General features: G+C 37.8%; 1 non-coding gene across 1 annotated transcript; it reads left to right on the top strand.

Annotated features, from left to right (window-relative positions):
• The first annotated feature begins 431 nt into the window (after positions 1-431).
• LOC142874187 (U7 small nuclear RNA) lies at positions 432-493 on the top strand. Its single transcript, XR_012922006.1, has one exon. It is a non-coding gene; the product is annotated as a U7 small nuclear RNA (small nuclear RNA).
• Positions 494-7,669: the final 7,176 nt, after the last annotated feature.

The raw sequence follows: 7,669 nt of genomic DNA on the forward strand, positions 1-7,669 counted from the left end.
CGGAAACAGACACTGGATGATCTCACATATATATGGAATTTTAAAAAGTCAAACTCATAGAAACAGCAGACCAGAGGTTAAAATGGGATGAAGGGTGGAGGAAATGGGGATATGTTGGTTAAAGGGCTCAATTTTGAGCTATTAAATGAGCAAGTACTGAGGATCTAAGGTACAGCATGGGTGGTGATGGCTGTGTCAATTAATTTGATTATGTCAGTCATTGTAAAATACATACCTATATCATATCATCACCTTATATTCTTTGAATATGTCAATCTTTATTTTTCAAATATTTTTTTAAAAAGTAAATGACATTGAATGTTTTCATTTTACTTTTCTATAATTCACTTGATTATTGGATGAATCAAAATGCTAGTGTTTAGATCAGCCTTGGCAAGTAAAAAAAAAGAAAAAAAATTAAAAAAAAATGCTAGTGCTACAGCTCTTTTAGAATTTGTCTAGCAGGTTTTCTGGTCCTCACTGGAAGACCCCAAAAGAATAAAATAATAAAATTAAAAAAAAAAAAAAAAGAAAATGCTGTTGTAAGTGCTGCAGCATTTTTGCCATACCACAGGTAGAGTGTCAAAATATGGTATCAAATCTGGAGTCCTAGGAAGTGAGGTCTTCTGGAACATTTATGGGTATCAAATGTCTGGGAATAAATACTTGACCTAAGCTATCCTAGTCAGTTTTTCCACTAAGAACTTGGATTTAGGCCTTAGAGACTCTAGCTCAACACTGTGGAGTGGAGGGGATAGAAAAACAGGGTTAGGGGTGGGGTCATCATATGTGGGTCATGTACAACCCAAGGCGGAGAAAGCCTGTCTGTAAAGAAGAAAAAGAATACAGACAAGTCAAGAGAAGTATAAATTGGAGCCTTCTCACTCCTAGGGCAGTGATGAGTATAATCACAGTTCCTAACTCCCAATTCCTTGTTTCCATCCTTGGTGTGGCCCAGGTGTATTTTCTGCCCTTGGGTTCAATGAACCATCCATGTATCTTTCTAATAAATACTACTGTTCACTTAAGAAAGATTGAAAGGTTCTGATTATTGCAATTAAAATATATCCCAGACCAAAAAACATAATCAATTCATCATGGAAATTACTCAATTCTGAATAATCATCTCAAATCTTTCAGTTTCTTTCTAGAAGATTGTCTTTGAGGTCAAATGCAGGTTTTTCCACCAGTTTATATTCCTCCCAAGTTTAAAAGAAGTAAATATGATCATTTCTACTTCCTACTTTGTGTTACTTATAATCTGATTTTCTATAATTTGAAAGTTTTATTGCTGAAATGCAGAAGCCAAGTTTGTTAATTTTAACGACATAGTACTAACACACTGCTGGTCTATATTTGACCCTCAATAAATAGCTGTGGATTGATTCATTTTGACTTCTTTTTCATGTCTTTCATGTGGCACAGTGTTGCGTAATACGTTCTGCCCTGGTTTCTAGGCAGGTATTGACCTGGTATGTGCTGCAAAGTGACTATGTTAGAATTAGTGTAGTGAATCTATCAACTCTCTGAATTCAGATACCATCAATATATTTCAGATATCTTATCTCTCTTCTTACTCATCTGCTGTGGATGAATGCCAAATAGTCTAGTCCAGAGAAATTTAGGGCTGGATGCAGATTCATTTTAATGGGTATAATGTGGGATGTGCTATTTAATTAAAGGCACAGTTTAGATCTCTATTCCTCCTCTAAATTAAGTGCCCTAAAATCACCCACTATAAAAATTCAATTGAATGCTCAGGGCCAGACTTAAAGTAGACTGGCTATCGCTGTCAGGTATAAAGCCCTTGGGATTTTTTAGCACCAGGACAAGTGCATCAGATTGTTCTTTGGAAGAAAACACCCTCTAGTTACTGTGATTTGATAGTTCTGCCTTCAGCTCTAGATGCTGCTGCCAGGTAATTAGTGGTGCATCGTTAGGCAGCCCCTGCATAGCTGTTACATGAGATTTAGGCAGGAATATAATCTCCTTAAGTCAGAGCTTTCTGAATATTTTTACTCGTCCTTTTTACAAAAGAAAGATATAACCCTATATTTATACAATCAAAAGTGACTTTTGTACAGCAATGTGAATATACTTAACACTACTAAATTGTATACTTTAAAATGCTTAAGATGGTAAACTTCATGCTATGTGTATTTTACCATAATTTTTTTCCAAAAAGAAAAAGGTGGCTTGTGATTTTATTCTTACCTATGAGACAGCAGCCTGAGGCCATCGGCAAGTGCCTATGTAGGCTAAAGTGACTCTTTTGGTTTTAAATTCACATTAAACGTTTTCTTGAATTAACCCCTTCCCACCACTCACCTTGACTGGTAAAGAAAGATTCTCAAACATCCAGTAAACACCCCTGCCTTCCGCCTGTTCTTTTTCCTTCCATGAACATTTACTGAGCATTTGCGTATCGGAGACGAGCTAGAGAGATGAGAAGTTGGCTTTGCTGAGTGTCCTCACGGAGCGGCAGACTCATTGGAATGACTGACCAGCAAATACTGGGGCAAAACTTGTAGGACAGATGTCTGCACCTGATGTCTAGGAAATCCTGGAAGGGGCATCCAGCCAAGCCTGGGGTGAAGATGGAGAGTAGACATGGCGGCCTAACCAGAGGCAGTGACGTCTGAAAGAAGATTGAGTGAGGGAGTAGGGAGATGAAGAAAGGAAGCAGGGCATCGCAGATGGAAGAAGCAACATCTAAAAAGGCTCAAAGCATCTGAGGGTTGGGGGCATAAAATGCTGCAAATTATTTTGTCCCTCTGGTAAGTAGTGTTTTTGTGAGAAGGGGTTGGGCAGAGGTTAGGGAAAGCAGGGAAGTGGCAAGAAAGGGGGCCAGAGAAATAGTCAAGCTCAAATCCTCATGCACCATGCTCAAAAGATTGAATTTTATCCTAAAGCTTCTCCAAAATGTTTGGAGAAGAAACCTTAAAAAGAGTTTAAACAAGAAATGGCTTCGGATTGTGGTTTAGAAAAAATCACCTTGATGGTGCTGTGGCGATGAATTAAAATGGAAAAAACTGGATGACTTTCCAGTAATTCAGGTGAGAAGTGACAAAGACCTGAACTAGAATGCCTCTGATTTCTGTGTATTGATTTTGTATCCTGAGACTTTACTAAATTCATTGATCAGTTCCAGGAGTTTCTTGGTTGAATCCTTGGGGTTTTCTAGATACAATATCATATCATCAGCAAACAGTGAAAGTTTGATCTCTTCTGCCCCTATTTGGATACCTTTGATTCCATTTTCCTGTCTGATTGCTGTAGCCAAGACTTCCAGCACTATGTTGAATAGAAGTGGAGATAGTGGGCAGCCTTGTCTGGTTCCAGTTCTAAGTGGGAATGATTTCAGTCTTTCCCCATTCAGTATGATGTTGGCTACGGGTCTGTCATATATGGCTTGTATCATTTTTAGGTATGTCCCTTCTATGCCTATTTTCTTAAGTGTTCGTATCATGAAAGGGTGTTGAATTTTGTCAAAAGCTTTTTCTGCATCTATTGAAAGAATCATGTGGTCTTTGTTTTTGCTTCTGTTGATGTGGTGAATTGCATTTATAGATTTACGTATGTTGAACCATCCCTGCATCCCTGGGATGAAGCCCACTTGGTCGTGGTGGATTATTTTTTTGATAAGTGTCTGGATTCGGTTAGCTAAGATTTTGTTGAAAATTTTTGCATCTATATTCATTAGGGATATTGGTCTGTAGTTTTCTTTTTTTGTTGCATCCTTTCCTGGTTTTGGTATCAGAGTAATATTCGCTTCATAAAAGGTGTCGGGGAGGTTTCCGTTCTTCTCGATGTTGTGGAATAGTTTCTGCAAGATAGGTACTAGTTCTTCTTTGTAAGTATGGTAAAATTCAGGTGTGAAGCCATCTGGACCGGGACTTTTCTTTTTAGGGAGATTTTTAATTGCTGTTTCTATTTCAGCTGTTGAGATTGGTCTGTTCAGGGAATCTATTTCTTCCTGGTTGAGCCTAGGGAGGCTGTGTGTTTCTAGAAATTTGTCCATTTCCTCCACATTTTCCAGTTTGTGTGCATAAAGATTTTTGTAGTATTCATAAATTGTATCTTGTATCTCTTTGGGATCAGTTGTGATATCTCCTTTTTCATTCCTGATGGAGCTTATTAGAGATTTCTCTTTTCTGCTTTTCGTTAGCTTAGCCAATGGCGTGTCAATTTTGTTTATTTTTTCAAAGAACCAACTTTTTGTTTTATTAATCTCCTGAATAGCTTTCCTGTTTTCAATTTCGTTTAGTTCTGATTTGATCTTGTTGATTTCACTTCTTCTGCTGGGTTTGGGGTTGGTCTGTTCTTCTTTTTCCAGCTCTTTGAGTCGTTTCATTAGATTGTCTATTTGTGATCTTCTTGCCTTTTGGTTATAGGCATTTATGGAGATAAACTTTCCTCTCAGAACTGCTTTAGCTGTGTCCCAGAGGAGTTGATAACTTGTCTCTCCATTGTCGTTTTCTTCATAGAAGTTTTTTATTTCCGTCTTGATTTCTTCATTTACGAAGTAATCATTTAGTAGGAGGTTGTTTAATTTCCACGTTTTTGTGTAGAAATGTGAGTTTCTGTTAGGGTTGATTTCTAGTTTTATTCCACTGTGATCTGAGAAAGTACATGGTATGATTTCTATTTTTTTAAATTTCTTGAGATTTTCTTTCAACAATCTAATTGAGAACCAAATCAAAGACTCAATTCCCTTCACAATAGCAACAAAGAAATTAAAGTACCTAGGAATATATTTAACCAAAGAGGTAAAAGACCTCTACAGGGAGAACTATGAAACACTGAGGAAGGAAATAGCAGAGGATGTAAACAGATGGAAATCCATACCATGCTCGTGGATCGGCAGACTCAATATCGTCAAAATGTCTATACTACCCAAACTGATCTACAGATTCAATGCAATACCTATTAAAATCCCATCAGCATTCTTCACAGATATAGAAAAAATAATTCTACGCTTCGTATGGAACCAAAGAAGACCCCGAATATCAAGAGCAATTCTAGGCAACAAAAACAAAATGGGAGGCATTAATATGCCAGATATCAAACTATACTACAAAGCTGTAGTAATTAAAACAATATGGTATTGGCACAAAAACAGGAATATTGACCAGTGGAACAGATGTGAGAATCCTGATATAAAACCATCCTCATATAGCCATCTCATCTTTGACAAAGCAGACAAAAACATACGCTGGGGAAAAGAATCCCTCTTCAATAAATGGTGCTGGGAAAACTGGATAGCCACCTGTAGAAGGCTAAAACAGGACCCACACCTTTCACCTCTCACAAAAACCAACTCACGCTGGATAACAGACTTAAACCTAAGATATGAAACTATTAGAACTCTAGAGGAAAAAGTTGGAAACACTCTCCTAGACATCGGCCTGGGCAAAGAGTTTATGAAGAAGTCCCCAAAGGCAATCACAGCAGCAACAAAAATAAATAAATGGGACATGATCAAACTACAAAGCTTCTGCACAGCCAAAGAAATAGTCATGAAAGTAAACAGACAACCTACAGAATGGGAGAAAATTTTTGCATCCTATGCATCCGATAAGGGACTGATAACTAGAATATACTTAGAACTCACGAAAATTAGGAAGAAAAAATCAAATAACCCCATTAAAAAGTGGGCAAAGGACTTGAACAGAAATTTTTCTAAAGAAGACAGAAGAATGGCCAACAAACATATGAAGAAATGCTCAACATCTCTAATCATCAGGGAAATGCAAATCAAAACCACAATGAGATATCACTTAACCCCAGTGAGAATGGCCTTTATCAAAAAATCTCCAAACAATAAATGCTGGCGTGGTTGCGGAGAGAGAGGAACACTCCTACACTGCTGGTGGGACTGCAAACTAGTTCAACCTCTGTGGAAAGCAATATGGAGATACCTTAAAGCGATCCAAGTGAATCTACCATTTGATCCAGCAATCCCATTGCTGGGCATCTACCCAAATGATCCAGTGACACTCTACAAAAAAGACACCTGCACTCGAATGTTTATAGCAGCACAATTCATAATTGCAAGGCTGTGGAAACAGCCCAAGTGCCCATCAATCAAAGAATGGATTAATAAAATGTGGTATATGTACACCATGGAGTACTATTCAGCTCTAAGAAACAATGGTGATATAGCACACCTTATATTTTCCTGGTTAGAGCTGGAACCCATACTACTAAGTGAAGTATCCCAAGAATGGAAAAACAAGCACCAGATATATTCTCCAGCAAACTGGTATTAATTGAGTAGCACCTAAGTGGACACATAGGTGCTACAGTAATAGGGTATTGGGCAGGTGGGAGGGGGGAGGGGGGCGGGTATATACATACATAGTGAGTGAGATGTGCACCATCTGGGGGATGGTCATGATGGAGACTCAGACTTTTGGGGGGAGGGGGGAAATGGGCATTTATTGAAACCTTAAAATCTGTACCCCCATAATATGCCAAAATAAAAAAAAAAAATTAAAAAAAAAAAAAAAAAAAAAAAAAAAAAGACCTGAACTAGAGCTGTGGGGCTGCAGCAGAGGAGGGGAAGTTGAGCAATATCAAACGTGATTAGATATGGGAGGAGGACAGAGGGAGAAGAAAGGGTCAAGAATGAGTGGCTTTTTGAATGGTACACTGAAGATGTGTGTATTTCTCCACATGTAAATTCCCTTCCCCTAAATTACTGTAGTTTAACAATAAGCGTGCTCGAGAGTTGAGGGATGAAGTGTACTGATGTCTACAACCTACTTTGAAAGAAGATGGACTGATACAAAGCTAGATGGATTCATATGTGATAAAGCAAGTATAGCACAAGCGTAGTTGTAGATTCTAGGTGGCGGTTTTATGGGTATTCACTGTATAATTCTCTCAATTCTCCTACGAGAATTGATAATTTTTAGAATGAAATGTAGAGGTACAATGTTGCTCCTATTTTACTTTATGCAGTGTGAAGAAGTTATAATATGCTTTATTATGTAAAACAGAATATAATTCAAATTTCTAAGACTATTCCCAATAATGTGAAAACCCCATCACATGCACTGCTTCGATAATATATAGCATTTCACACTCTGGCCATATTGATAAACTAAAGGATATTTTACTTCAATCTGTTTGCTTTTGTGAACCAAATTTTTTTTCTTCTCCAAAATAGCTACTATTATATAATGACAGACAAATGAGCAGAAAAACCAGGCATTGCTCTAAACATCAATAGATAAAATATTTAAAGTACTGCTCACCCGAGAATATATTATTCCTCTTAGAAACTGGTGTCATTGACTTTGGGTACCGCGTGGGGAGAACAGGGAAGGGGGACTAAGTATTTCTGAAAAACAAATAAACAAACAAAGAGTTCCTGATTTTTTGTGTGACCAGTGACTGTGCCCTCAAACAAGGTAGCGAACACAGGAAACAGACTAGATTTGGAGTGAGGGGTGATAGGCAGAGAGGATTATTTTAGGTTTTACATACTCAGTCTAAAGTTTCACAGACAGTTGGACATATGATTTTGGAACTCAGAAGAAGGTTCTGTGCTAGAGATAGGGAGTCATTAAAATATATCCAGTGACTTTAAGTGGGAGCAATAATGTGTACACACAGACATAGAGTGTGGAATAGTAGACACTGGAGCCTCAGAAGAGTGGGG

Source organism: Microcebus murinus, chromosome 11, assembly GCF_040939455.1.
Source record: "Microcebus murinus isolate Inina chromosome 11, M.murinus_Inina_mat1.0, whole genome shotgun sequence".
Lineage (NCBI taxonomy): Eukaryota > Metazoa > Chordata > Mammalia > Primates > Cheirogaleidae > Microcebus > Microcebus murinus.